General features: G+C 43.3%; 1 long non-coding RNA gene across 1 annotated transcript; it reads right to left on the reverse strand.

Moving 5' to 3' along the window:
* Positions 1-1978: 1978 nt before the first annotated feature.
* Positions 1979-4765, reverse strand: LOC147753699 (uncharacterized). Its single transcript, XR_015310408.1, has 2 exons — positions 2688-4765; positions 1979-2507 (listed from the first exon to the last, which is right to left on the reverse strand). It is a non-coding gene; the product is annotated as an uncharacterized LOC147753699 (long non-coding RNA).
* Between the last annotated feature and the right edge of the window lie 10212 nt (positions 4766-14977).

A 14977-nucleotide genomic window follows, 5' to 3' on the forward strand; every position in this document is an offset into this window, starting at 1 on the left:
TCCAACTTCTTTTGATTTCCGATTGGTGAGGGCGTAACAAACTGGCGATGCTTGCAAGCAAAGTCGATAGATATTATTGCTAGGACCGTTGGCGATCGCGAGCAGTAAGAAGCTTATCACGATTTCGAGCTCATTAGACAAACTAACTCTGGCAAACCTTTATGAATCTAACACGGTTTTAAATCTAAACCAATTCATTTATCTCCGGGCTTTAATAGCGACGTAGACAAAAAAAAAAAAGCGACCCAGTAGCCCAAAACAATCACGCATGCGTCAACGGACTGCGACGCGTCCGTTCAATAACTTCGTACATTCCCGCCGAAGTCATGGACATTCATTTATATAAATTGTCTGGGCTTGATAAAACTTTTTATCAAACAATGGCCATATCTGTGCTCTCTTCTAAAACCTACTATAGTAAATCTAAATAAATTACGCATGCAAGTCAAGATTTAAGATGGAAAAATCATGACACTAGGAGAAATCAACGTACTTCTCTGCACGCTGCATCTACAAGCGGTCTGGCTTGACCGTAGGCTGTCTAAGGTACTCAGACAGGGCTATCGCTGAGTACGAAAAATGCAGTCATTGCGTAGGTATATATTTTACTTCATATACAATGCACGCATACTTCTTATTACCCGTACTCAGCACCTCTGTAAGATTTATTTTCTTCAGTGACCTATTTTCGTCCTGGCAGTAAAGGTTTTAACATATATTGCATCAAACATTAGAAGAACAAAACTACATCGCCAGTTGAATTGTAGACTAAAGAAGTCACCTGAAGATACGTCTCAAATACGAAATGTTTGGGACACTGAACGGAGTACCGTAGTCTGCTCGTGGAGTACAGTTATGTCTTGCCCTAACGATTGAATACCAATGACCCGATCATGTTATATAGCCATACTCGCAGCAGCTCGCAGGCCTAGCATCAATTTCATAAACGACTATTACTACTCTCTATAAAACGTAAGCGAGAACGTGAGCTAGGAAACACAGACAAATAAAAACTAGTTCAGAGGATATAGCCACACCGAACGCTTAACCTCTCCACGCCAATTCCCATACTATGTAGTTCTCCGTTACGCCTACGGACCATTTACTATGTAACGAATCTATCTCTTTTACAGCGACTTCCAACTAACTCATTCGAAATCGACTGCGCGTGATAGAGTGACCGGCGCACCGTTCTTTTTCTTTATGGAAGAGATATATCTATTTTCTGTTTGTCGGTCCGTTTGTACAATGTCTGTCAGTCAGTCAGTACGTTTGTACAATGCATTGCATAAATAAGATCGGCGGTACATGACAAGCAGGCAGGTAGTATAACTATGCATAAGGGGCACAGGGCACAGGTTCGATTGAAGAGGAAATTTTCTATTTAAAAGGTCCGTGTTAGGTTACGAAACGAACTAGATAATAACAACAAACGGATCTGCGCAACAGCATCAGGACATATTTTTCCCAGGCAGCAATGCCTTAGTAGAATATGGCTGATGGGGTAGAATCGCATATATGTATATGTATACAGGGCCTTTGTGACGACGCAGTGTTCGTCTATTAAACTTATATGCGATGGTCTAAGTTTCAGTGGGCATAAGATTTCGAACAATCAGCTAGATTGCTATTAAGGAAGGAAATTTTCTAAATTAAAGAATGAGTCCCATCTTCGGTGCATCATCTGTTAGGATTAAATGTGATGTTGCAAAGCTCGAGAACGCTGAATTAGATCTCCCATTAGGCCATACGTCCTTCCAATGTCTTCGATTCATGGGCCTGATAGTAATAAACAAATAGCGAACAACGCGCAGAATAGACCATTGAACAGAAACACCTTAGGGGATAGGACACTAACAGAGTCCCCTTACCTCATCTCTTTTAAAACATGCTTTGTTAATAAGCAAGGGTCGTTTTTATGTCTCATAGACGCAAACTTATCTAAATCCTTGATATGAAGATTTAATGGGACACCTACTTATCTGTGACATACTCAATAGTTTATTGTAGAACCATTAGAAATATTATATCAGCCATTGTTGCCATGTTTTTATCAGTAATAAGCGCTAATATAAATTTATGAATCCATATCTACATATATGTAGCAGTATGTTCCTGTCCATTTAGATTTAAATCCCCCGTTTTTGTTGTATACGATTTGTTCGGCCTTGGTTTGTTTATCTTTTTTAGGCAGACATTGGTTTCCTTATTATGTTATTGTTGTCACTGTCATAATGCCATTCAATCAGTTCATGTAGGTCGGCGGTTGCAACGTCGGCTACGGCGATCGCTGTAGTGGTTTCAGATGGTGGGTTCGCGGCCAGGGGTTACTTTGTTCATGATATTCTTCCTCTCTACCTCCGATTCGTGCTTGCTGCTTCTATTACTGATATTGTTGTTGTTCAGTATCGACAATTTCTTTGCGTGCCAGCCTATCTATAACCATCATCTGCTACTGACACCGTTAGAAATTCGCAACTTAATAGGAACACTGTGGTCCGCTCCGGCTGCGACGTAAAGAGCAGAATACAAGAGAATGCATTATTATTATTGATATTAACAATAACAACCACAAAAGCAGGAACAGGGGAGCGGTAAAAGAGCGTCACGTCAATGAGTTGAACATTACTAGCAGGAGCAGCTGCAGCAGGCGTGTAGTTAAGCGAATCTACATAGACCCAACTTACCCCGCGCCCCCACCGTTCCAGTAGCGGTAGCAACGGTAGTAGTAACGGCGGCGTATGTATACCAAACAAGCATCATGTGCATCAATCCTTCACTCAAACCGGCTCACTCATTTCCATCGCGTAACAATAACGGGAACAAGACCGTTGCAGGAGCTGCCGTTATCGTGTCGAACATCGACGTTACTATGCGTCTGTGTGTGTGAGAATGCTCATGTCTGTCTATTTGTCAGCCGGAGCGTGTGTGTATATGTGCCGCTCTGTGCGGTCGCCCGTGTATTTCAGGTGATTCCGCGGCGTGCACTGCACTGAATAAGTATCCAAGTGAAGCAGGATTTTAGCACACGACTATAATACAATGACTACTGAGTAGCGGTAGAGGGCGGTACTCCTGGCGTTGGTGATGCTGGTATTGCTCAGAATGTCGTTGCTAAGCAGCACTCATCTCACTTGGCTTCCCTCTCGTCTTCATCGCCGTCAACGTCATTGTCGTTCATTGAGGTATAACCGCGGGCGTGTAACCGAAACAACAACAACTATAATAGCAACACCTACAATAACAACAAAAAGTGCAGTCGCGTCCGTGACTAGGGTCCTTCTTGCACCAGTAGCAGTAGCAGCGACGCCTAGAGTAGCGGTGCCTTGTTCCGCCTCAGCTTCCCTTCGCCGACGTCAAGTATGATCAGCATCATCATTGGGACCGCCACCATCGGCAGCAGCCGTAATGGTAGTTGCTCTATACAGCGCCTTGCATTACACCATAACAAACAGACTACACAACAACATCCACCATCAGCAGCATCAGGTGCTGCTAGTTATAGTGGTTAGGTCGCTGTTCTTCGTGTGTATAACCGGTAACTGCAGTAGTGATTATAGCCAGCTAGCTGCAACTTACGGCGCCTCTTCTGCGACCGCAGCAACTGGAGCGCCCAAAACTCCAGCTCAACGGTTGCGGCGGCTCCTCCTGATGCGTCGGCGGCGGTGATGCGCCATCAGAGGAGAAGAACATCGATGCCGTTTGCGAACGCCATCGCTCCAGCGTCTCTGCGCCACTGCCACCGGAGACACCGACGATGAAGTTGCGGCGGCCGGGGTAGTGGCGGCGGCTTTAGCTGCGCCAGGTGACGATAAGGACGGCGGGGGAAGTAGAGCAGAGAGCCGGCGTTGGCCGACGCGACTATGAGGACGATGGCGGCAGCAACAAATCCTACTCTATGTTACTGCTGCCGCCATCGCAACGGCCGCGGCAGCAGTAGTAGCCACGGCGAAGTGGACGCACCGGTGTCGCGGCGGAATGCACCAATGCACCGGCCGGTGCACCATCTCACGCTGAGTGACTGCGTTAAACTGCGCCGCACACGGGACGGAACGACGGCACGCCATGCCACCACCAGCGTTCGCAAGCGTCTAGCTGTAGGTGCAGGCCTACTGTTGTTGTCGTTGTTGTTGCTCACTTACATCTGACTGTAGGTGTGCGTGTGTGCGCGTTGCTGGCTGAAGGGCACCTGTGGCTGAAGTGGTGGTTCCCGTCCGGTCGCGACTAGACTGCTGCACCCTCACTGATGGCTGGCTGAATTACTGTCGACTGACCGACAGCAGTAGCGGGTTCAGTGGCGAGATAGGCGCGCGCGCGCGCACGCACGCACGGACTGCAGCCGCTCGGCCTGCCAGTCAGTCACACGCACACAACGCAATTCATTTAATCGAGATCACAGTCACGGTCGTCACGATCACCGGCGCCATGTCGAATATAGACGCACAGACGCTCGGACCCAGGTAAACTCTCCCCTCCCTCGCACTCAGCCACCGGTGCACCTGCAACGAACGCGGCGTCCGACGTTGCCATTGCGATTAATGCAGCAGGTCGACAGCGAAGCAACAACCAGCGGCTGTGGCAAGAAAGTCGTGGTTTCGAATGGGTTGACACATGGATTAGATTCATGAAGAGATGGTGGACGGATATATACGACTACTATATCGAACAGGAATGAATACACGGCGTTGGCGTTTTGAGCAAAAGCAGTAGCGATGGAGATAACAGTAAAGGTCGCGCTCGTACCAGCCGTCGTAGCTATGGTTCCGTTGTGTTGTCGCGGGCGGGCGAACAGGCACAGCGAATGGAGCAAACCTCGATTGTACGATGCTACTACATATATGAACTACATCGAGCAGAACCCATAGAACCCGCAGTATATGGTAATATGTTATCTGAATAGCAGGAGCGGCGCCACGTATGCACTTACCGCTGCCGACCTCGTCGCCGACGTGGGTTGTTATTGCTGCTATCGTCGTCGCTGCTACTGCCCGTGTTACCGTCTGCGCGGACATAACGGTCACACAACGCTAGCTGGAGCCGGCAGGTCGCTGCTGGAGGGGGAGGTAAAGGCGGACAGGAATTCAGTGCTGCTGCTACTGCTCAATATCATCACTATGATCGTCGTCGCCATCAACTATACCATCACCATCATCGTGCGGCGGACATTAGTCTCCGCTACTCTATCGCTGTGAATGCCATGCTACATATGGTTCTACTAGAACACGCACTGTCTGCCGTCATTTTCCATTGCTTCCACTGCGATTGCTACTGTTGTTGCTGATGTTGGCGCTGCTGTTGCTTTGACAGTGCAGAGCATGTTTCAGGAGATGTAGTGCTTAATAAATGCGCTTGATACGTGAAAAATGCCACGCTAAGCGTCCGCTCGTCGGCCATTGGTCCAAGCGAACTGACCCGTTGCCACCACCCAATGCAAGAGACATCATCATCGCGCACATCCGCACCTCCAGCGACTGCTACAGTTGCTGCTGACTGGATAAAAGGTCTGAACAGTGGCAGATGGATAGCCTTCACCTAGTTGCTCGCCGTTCCTTTCCACCCCCTCCGCCTATCCATCTGCCGTGCTAGCGATCGCTTGACCGCACCTGATTCCAGAGCCACCCGCACTACCCATGACATCCGGATAACAAGAACCACTCGAATGCTTATGAGGCACAACCCGTTCACGCAACAAAGCAGCGGGACCCAGCAGCGGGCACGCGTTAACTCGTTCGCTGGTGAGGTCGGCGTACGTCGATATGACACGAACGAAGTACGACTCTCTGCATTGAATCTAATGGTGATTAGATGAGTCTAATGACGACAAAAATGATATGATTGTTGTCGCATCAGCTGAAAAGTCCGGCGCAGCTAAACAAGGCAGCCCGTGCGAGGACTATCTTTTATCACTATAATCGAATTACGACTGCAACCGAATACTGTATTTAGTAGATGTAGCGATATAATTCATTGCTTCGAACAAAACGAAGATGATACCAGGATCGTAAATATATATATATATATATATATATATATATATGGTAAGGAGACAGACAGCATCTCTTCTAACGGCCGCTCGTACGACAGCAACAGAAGAGGGTTTTAACTTACGCACCCGTAGCCCCAATGGAATCCGTACCGTCTAGCGTAGCAACGCACGTCGCCTGTGGGTCCAACTTCGTCTGGAGTGCTACTATCTAATAGTCATTTTGCAGATGTAATCATTTTTTGTTCTTGAAAGTTTTTCTGAGTCGCATACGTCGGAGGTCATGCTGTTGTTAGTGGTCCAATGCTCAAGTCGATGCCATGAGAAGCTCTACCAGGGGTTGTCGGAGTTGGCGTTCTAGCAATTCACTTACCTTTGTCCCACTGTCGAATCCGATATGCGCGTGTTCATAAAAAAAAAAAGTAAAATTAAGTTGGATTCGCTTGTAAATCGAGTTTACGCGACCATCTTGGCAGCTCGACACGGAGAAGACGGATTATTCGGTTTATTCAATTGTCGTTCCTACAAAAACCACATACATATTGCCATGAACATCATATGCCATGTACACCATGTGTTCTAGATACATTTCCATGTAGGATATGTTTGTATATCCTGACGATATCGGATGTACAACGAGTTGAAAACCACCCACATAGTATTCGTATGACACGTTAAAAGGGCGTATATACATATAAAACATACTAGCAAGACTGACATCAACATGGCTAGGAGTTGTAACGCTTCGTGTAGTCGAAGCAGCGATTGTTGAATCCGCATTAAATCGTTGGAGTGAGTTAGAAGAATGGACGGGCGGATGGACAATTGGCCGGGTGGCCAGCGGCCTTTCCTGTCCGAATGGCGGGCCCCGTCAAAGTACACCGTCAGACGAACCGCACTCAGTCCAGTTTAGTCAAGTGGCTCAATCCAGTCAGTCAGTCAGTCAGTCGACAGCGGCGGCTTCGTTGGTGAGCGCTGGAGCGCGAATGCTACCTGCTGTTTCCGCCGCCGTTCTATCGTTGAGGTAGGCGTCGACATAGACGGCGCAGGAGCGGCGGGCGAAGCCGTACTAGCGGCAACAGCAGCAACGTCGGCCACCGTCGATGTATAAAGCCGGCAAAATAACACTGTGTCATGAGCGTGGCCGCACAACGTTTTTCAGATCGCTGCTGCGAATGCATATGCACCGGCCGAGCGACCCAGCAAATAGATCCATCCACACGTGAATATCTCTGCTCACGCGATATCCTGCGACGCAATTGTACCATCATTTTAACTGCGAAAAAATAATATAGGCGTGCGCAAGGGTCGCTGTGTGCGTGCGTAAACGGCCTGCCTGTATAATGTTCATGTAAGTCTGCTGTGTATTTTAGCAGCGGCAGCAACACGAAGAACGAAAGAAAAAACAGAACGAATAGTATAGAGAAGTAAACACGTATTGAGCTTGGCTGTCAATAGGGGTGAAGGCAAGTATATATATATATAATGCCGACTAGGTAAGAACATGTCTAGAAAACGCTATTGTCCCATACAGATTACTTCTATTATGTATACCGACATAGCATATGCTTTAAAATAGAATCGTGTGAAAATAAATCAATGCAATCCTAATAACCGAGGATAATGTTGCCTGGGAGCCAAGAGGCACTATCAGTGAAAATCCGTTCGTCCCTTGTTGTCGCTGACGTCTAAATAGATGAAGTTATAAATGATAACTAGAAGGAGCTTCCTGAAGCTGTTCTTGAGCTTTTTGAGGGAGAATGCCCAAGTACAATAATATTCGTATGAATAGAAGTCCATAATATCCAGATCATTTGTTGTCCTGTTTAATACATGCAGAGGGACTTAATCAGGCTTCTTATTCGACGCCGCGACGGACATATATATATTTCAATTAGATTGAAATTGATTTGGGAGACAACTTTACGGAATGCGATCATATACCGGCGTTCCCCATTTCGGATGTTAGTGAACCTCAAGTACGCTTACTTCTAATCGTATAGCAGAGACAAAACGAAGACGACTGCCCATATATATACACACACACATATATCCATATATATGGATATATATATAAGTCAATTGTATTTGCGTGTTAAATTTGCTGTACAAGCCGAGGCCGCAGACATCTGGTTGGACTAACGTCTTACAAAATTTCCAAGTATCAGTCGACGTACGCACATTGTCTCGATTCTACAGGTAAATGCGGGTTGAGCGGCTGACTATATCACCTGCAAAGGCTACAGAAAAATGAGACTCAATACGACTGACTCGCGGCACGCAAATATCCAACTGATTAAACTGAATCCGACAAAGGCCAGTTAACTACTAAGAAATGCAGACAATCAAACAAACATGTGCGTTCCAGCTGGATGCATTTTGAATAGAAAGCTGCCTATCGTCGTCATAACCAAAATGGCGAACGCCACGTGCTCACTTCTACGGCACTATAGAGAAATAATATGGCATTAGGAACATATAATGTGGAAAAAAACATGTCTAATTCGGAAGCCTGTGTTACCAAAGCGTAAATCGCTGCTAAGTCTGTGCAACAGAGTGTACGCCAATAAGAAATACTGATGTTTCTTAAAGTATACTCAGCGTTTATGAACAATGGGCTCTTCTCCTTTCTCCGCTTGCACGCATTTTCAACGAAGCAATTATCGTGTTATATATATATATATATATATATATATATATATATAACACGATAATAATTTTTCATTCATAGAGGATCCACAGAAGCTAACGTCCGTGCTGCAGCAGACCCGTTTCGAGCAATTACATGTATCAATATATATATGTGTCCATTCTTAGTCTTATTCCCCTAGGGTGCCACACTGCGAACACGTAATGTTATATACTTACCTCAAACTTCTGTGCAAATGCGCTATTTCATCGAGGTTATCAAATTTGTGCTAAAGTCCACATCACGCACGATATAGTAGAACACCTGCCTTCATTTTGAAAGGAATACTTATTACAAACGATCCAATTGTATCTCACTGTAATCATTTGACAAATCAGCATTCTCTGGAGTTAAACATTCCAGTTAGCACGTTATCTGCACGTTAAGCGTCATGTTGCAAACGTACTACTACTACTATTGAAATTATTCAATGCTATTTTCGACCAAGCTACGTTCTTCAGCTGTTTATGGCAACATAGAAAAATGTTTGTTTGAACAGCAGAGATATCCTGTGCGTAAAAGCACTACTAGTGTATATAAAAGCTTTCGTATTTCCGTAGCTGGAGCTACGTACGATCGAATCGTCCGGAAATGCGTCTGCATCAGCTACGGATGCAGTGTGTGATAGAAAGATGCCCACAACGAATTCTAGTTAAAGGATTAACGTAATAAGATGCTAATTATCTTCTACCTAAAGAAACATGTCGTCACAAGTGGGGCTGTGTGGGGTTTGTTGATTTCTCTAGGTACAGTTGAAGTCTGGCCTCTGTCAGCTTGTTCACTTAGGTTAGACAGACATGCATTGAGATAGGACAGGATTGAGTAGCATATTGCGGTGTTAAAATTATAGGTCAACTAACGTTGGGCCTAAGGGCTACACTGTCTGTTATATGATATTAAATCAGGCTATAATCCGAAGTTTTCTTTTAAATGTAATGACGTAGTTACGTACTACCGCTACTAACAATGATGGTGACAATGACCGTCATATTCGTTATCACTATAAGACTGCTACTAAAAAATTTCGCTGCGTTTCGGAAGGCAGAGGAATTAGGCTCGCCAACATTGTGTTGCACAGCATATATGTATATGTGTATGCATATATATATATGCATATACATATATCGGCTAAGGAGCAGAATACAATTGAGGTACTTAGATCGTTCGTGCGCACACGCTGGTAATTGTTTAAAGAAAGCATACGAAACGTTACCAGTCGTCGAAAAAATCAAGTTCCCTCAAAAGCTTCAAAGTCTATTGATTACTAGATTAAGAATTGGTTAACACATGGCCAACCGAACTGATTGTCAAGCGTGAATACAGGATCGTGCCAGGGTGATCGTTAACGGGCAAAAATTCTAACGCCACTGCTGCTAATAAATGGTGCTTGTTGTTTCAATTAGGCTATATGGTATTTTTCCTTAAATTGGTCTGCAATTACCGCTGCTGGTGTACTTCCCATAATGGACGAGCTAATTGCCTCAGATACCTTCTTTATTGACACAGAAAGTCACGCAGATAAGGACTGCGTTAGAACTCTAGAAATTTTTTCCGAAATAGCTTAGCAAAGAACCTTACGCAGTAAGCGGCTTCCAAGGGCCAGCCTGAGCGTCTATATAACTGCGTCTTGATAACATAACTTTCTTTGGAAAAAGTGACAGTGGAACACATATAGGAAAAAATTGATAGGGGGAATCTCATCTTAGAGCAGTGCCTTCTTTACCATATCTTTGCTAACACGGCGGTCACTCGAGTACACGGCTTCATTATGAGATCATTCGATAATCTATTAAAGTCCTAAAGAATATCAAAAAAGCGTTACTAACTAATGGGAATACAATTGCTTGCTGTCTATTGAATTTCTTGAATCGTGCACTCGCGAACATAACCTGTATTTATTTGCTGACCTGGAAACATGTTTAATCTGTAGACACCCACGCTTAGTTAAGCCCAACGATGTGATCAGAAACACTGGACCGTACAAATTCACTGATATCTATGTTTTTTTTTTTTGCCTGATCTAGTTTTTTTACGTACAGCATGAGCAACCTTATCGTCAACAAATATTTTAATGGAGTTGAAGGCAAACTGATGTAACGTTAAGTTAATATTACAGTCCTTGGTAAACATTGGAAACGCGAGTTCAGCCCAATTCAGTTAGAAGTATTGGCCTGTCTAAACAAAATATCTGTTAAAAAATCTTCATGCAAGTTCTAATGACCTCAAAAATGTATGTGTTAATTAGCGCAGCAAATTCCTGATTATGTCTATATGACAATTTAATGCCGGATCTAGTGAAGCATGCCATAATCAGAAAATAGTTCACTCCGAAACGATATAGCTTTTGCTTACGTGTCAGCTGAACCGCTAATACAAGAGGGAAAGTTATCCGATTTATTGACATAGTCTTTTTACCTGCTATACTTTTTACTGCTAGTGGACGTATGTATTACGTTGTTCGGAACGTCCTATTTAGCGGGTTGAAAAACCTGACCAAATATGTAACATTCAAGGTGACTCCGCCATTCGCTTGAACGCCATTCTTTCTCCTGATCCTTCTTTGAGTTGTACAAGTTGCCCTGTGTCTCACATATAGCAATGATGTGCTCCAAGCGGATTCTTTTCTAGGAACAGTTTTGCAACTTACTTCTAGAGTATGCCAGATTTATTTCCGTCTGTCCTGGTCTCAGTTTATGGTGAACCTATTTTTGTTCTTCTTATTCATATGCAGAGTTATTGTGATAATTTAATAACATATCTGCCCAGTAATTCTATAACGGTGACTGTAATCTTTTTTTGTTAAAAAAAAAAAACCTCCGTGACCACGGAAACCTGTTTTTCTGTTTAAATTCTTAAGCTGCAGTCACCTTTTCTGTAGTGTTCGATTCGTCACTTTCCCTTCCCGGATAATTGCATGAATAGCATACGTTTTATAGAAGGCCTGTTTTTTCATTAGTAGTCTGTGGAGTCCACCATCGCTCTGTCTTTGAGAGACAGAGACGTATCAGTAAAGCATTAATTTTCAGCACTAAATCATCGCTCTAAGTTGGACTCATCATTCGTTGGACTCAACAAGAGCAGTGTTACCGGAAAATAGCTATTTACCAAATTTCGTCTGCTAGCAGCGCGTAGCTTGAAACTTATTCAGCTATCTTGGCTTGCTAAATAGCTCTGGACAAGGTATAATGTTAGTTCGGGTGCTTCCGTACGGTAAACAGGCCTTTTGAGCACAATGAATTTGGTTAAAAGTCACTGAAAATTATTCGAATTCACATGTGCGTGTTTTATGGTGGTCATAAGAGACCACCCCGGTGGGAAACAATGCAGTTTCTAAAAAAGGTTTGAACGAATAATGGCCAGTAGACAACAAATGCATTGATCTTCTCGTATAAAATCAGACACAAAGCGTTCTACTTTTTCTCAAATCATGCGTATTTGTTTGAGCTGGCAATTTTGGACCTTGCTTTAGATAAATGCACAATCCAGAAAAGAGGACAAACGATGTCGTCCGAAATCTAACAATGCTGTACATCTAAGCGTATAATACATTTGAAAAAAGTAGGCAATATTCATTATATAACATATTAAGTATTATTATTATTATTATGAGCTTAATGAATTTAAACAGACAGGTTTAGAAATTAGAAAAAATTAGCTTTTTCTGCTAGATTAAGATCTGTCATACGTAGAAGTATCACCAAACTGCGCTGTTTGAACGATTGGTAACCTTAAGAGACATTGATGAAAGTTTGATAGCATAACACTGAAGCATCTAGGCCAATTAGTAACAGCTGTATATCTCATGAATGAAAACGTCTGCAAGGAACACTTTCTTACGAACCCAATTAAGAGAAGGACGCAGCAGTTCCGCAAACTCGTTCTGTGGTAAAATAAGAGAGTGCCTTGGCGACCCACAGAATCTGTAGAAATTTCTATAATCTCATTTCAATTTTATAGTCCTTAGGCATCCCGCTGGATGAAAAAAGACGCAGGTAGGATATAGATTACGTCAAGAGTCAGGTCTACAACTCACATATGTCATCATAGAACTAGATGGAATCTTATCAAGATCAAGCCTTATCCATAATGGAAACGTTATAGAACGGTTAAAGACCTATGATTCCACGAGGCAATATCGAGTGAAGGTAGTGAAAGGTTTTGCGGAAAATTGTGTTGATATGGTATAAAATTAGGATTGTAAATAAGCCTGAGCCCGAATTTCGCCGTTCGTTCACTTCCTACTACTCTCGTAAATTAAGTAAGTCGATCTACTATAACTGAGTATGTTCAATGTAGACCAGTAATAAAATGAAGCTAGACCCTATCTAAAATACGACATTTCAATGTAAAGCGTAGTAAAAAGTTCACACAGATCAGCTATCAAAAATGTTTGTCAGCTGTATACGTAGGAGCGTTGCAATTGTTAGGTTGTTCGGCCACAGGGAAAACTTTATTAGAAGGTAACTAAGCAGGTTCATTGTTAGGGCGGAGGAGCAACGCATTCGTCTGCTTGATGCGTTCGTTCAAGTAGCTACCCATGGTGGTTTGGTACGTGCAGACGTCAAAAGTTATACCGGAAGCCTATTTTCCATCGTAATCACACTCGCTGCATGAAAGAAAACAACAGACGAGTCTAGACAAGTGAGCACGGTGAATCAGTGTAGCCGACTTCTAGAATTGAAATCCATTAAAGCAAGCCGGACAAACAAATAAAATAATCTAGTATAAGTACTATTTCTGTTGTTACGCACTTGGATCATGCGAATGTGTGCAAATGTTGCATTCAGTTCTCCACGCTATTCTGCATTAGACAATTATTCCGGTGTTCTGTAGCCACATACCGCTACATATACAACTGTGCTCAACGAAAACCTCGTTTATGCGTCGAACTTCACCTCTAGATATTTTTATTGCTACTTGAAAATCTTTGTATATGTTAAATTTTTGAAGCATCGATGACTGTTGTTGTTTGCTCGTCCCCTGTTCTTTTCTGGGTTTCTGTTTTAACCAAAGGTTTAACTTACTCATTGCTCTGAGAACTAGCATGGGTTGCACAAGGACATGGCGTGCAGTTCGGTCTCATGGGGTGTGTAGCCGATAGCAGGCAGGCGGACTTATCCGACTGATGCCATAGACGGATAGCACACTAGGCACATCCGATTTTCCTTTATCTATCGATCATCGCAGGCAATATATGATCCATATGGAGTCGATAATAAGACGCCGTAATACTGCGGACCGAATATAACAATTTGACGTCGATGACGCCCGTCGCTGGACATATCTGGTGTCCGTGATATAATGTGTCAATTTAGACGAGAAACTGTCGCGCATTTTTTTTTTCGAGCTAACTGATACCTAGGCGCGACGGTAATTTTGTGCAGTTGTGCTGGCAGAAGGGCGTGTCTGCGGGCAGATGTACGCTTGGTCAATGATAGGCAACCTGCTTTGCGCGGCCTACATGATGCTATCATATACTCGTGTCCAGCAATAGCCTCAGTGGATACGAAACAGTTATAATAGCAGGATGAATTGTGGCAAATTACTTCCATCAATATTGCGATCGCCCAGGTGGTCCATGGTATCGCCACTTGTCTAACCTATACACGTATTTCTATGCTAAAAACCGCGGATAGGAATATTATGAGCGGAACACGTCGACGAACACGTGCGTCAAAAGGTAATGTCAATACTCACAATGTTCATTTGAATCGGAATCTGAAATGTATTCGATTAGGTCGTCTTCTCTGTTGTGGGCGCGCGACAATTCGATCATCCGCAGAGTGGAATGCCCCCTATGAAACAAAAACAGTACTTTGTTGTGTGCTATAGGACTTTCTGGTATTATCCATAAATAAAGTTCCCTGATAAGTTACTACGATGATGAATGGCAAATCTTGGCAACAAAATTAGTTCGATCACGACTTTACATTTGAAATAATAAGCGAAAAATCTTTTTCGCTTTATTATAACTCACCATTATCTTTTAAAGCTTGTTTGTTTAACAATTTCAACTGAAGTCACCTTTCAATTCTTATAGAATAGTCTATTAAATGAGTGTTCTGCCTTACACATAGATGGAGGGTTATTTTAAATGTTTAGAACCTGTCTAATTCATATTATATATCCACTTGGATTTCGCAAAATAAAAGACGTTTATCTGAATTAGTCGTAAAACAAAGCTTAGTTGAAACAACGTTTTGCATTTGACTTTGTCAAGCTTCATGCGGCCTCTGTGGCGGAATAAATAGGGCGCATTGATCTTTAACCACTAGAAATTAATTGATCTTGGTTAACAAATAGCT

The sequence above is a fragment of the Varroa jacobsoni genome, unplaced genomic scaffold (assembly GCF_002532875.2).
Source record: "Varroa jacobsoni isolate VJ856 unplaced genomic scaffold, vjacob_1.0 scaffold_287, whole genome shotgun sequence".
NCBI classification, from domain to species: domain Eukaryota; kingdom Metazoa; phylum Arthropoda; class Arachnida; order Mesostigmata; family Varroidae; genus Varroa; species Varroa jacobsoni.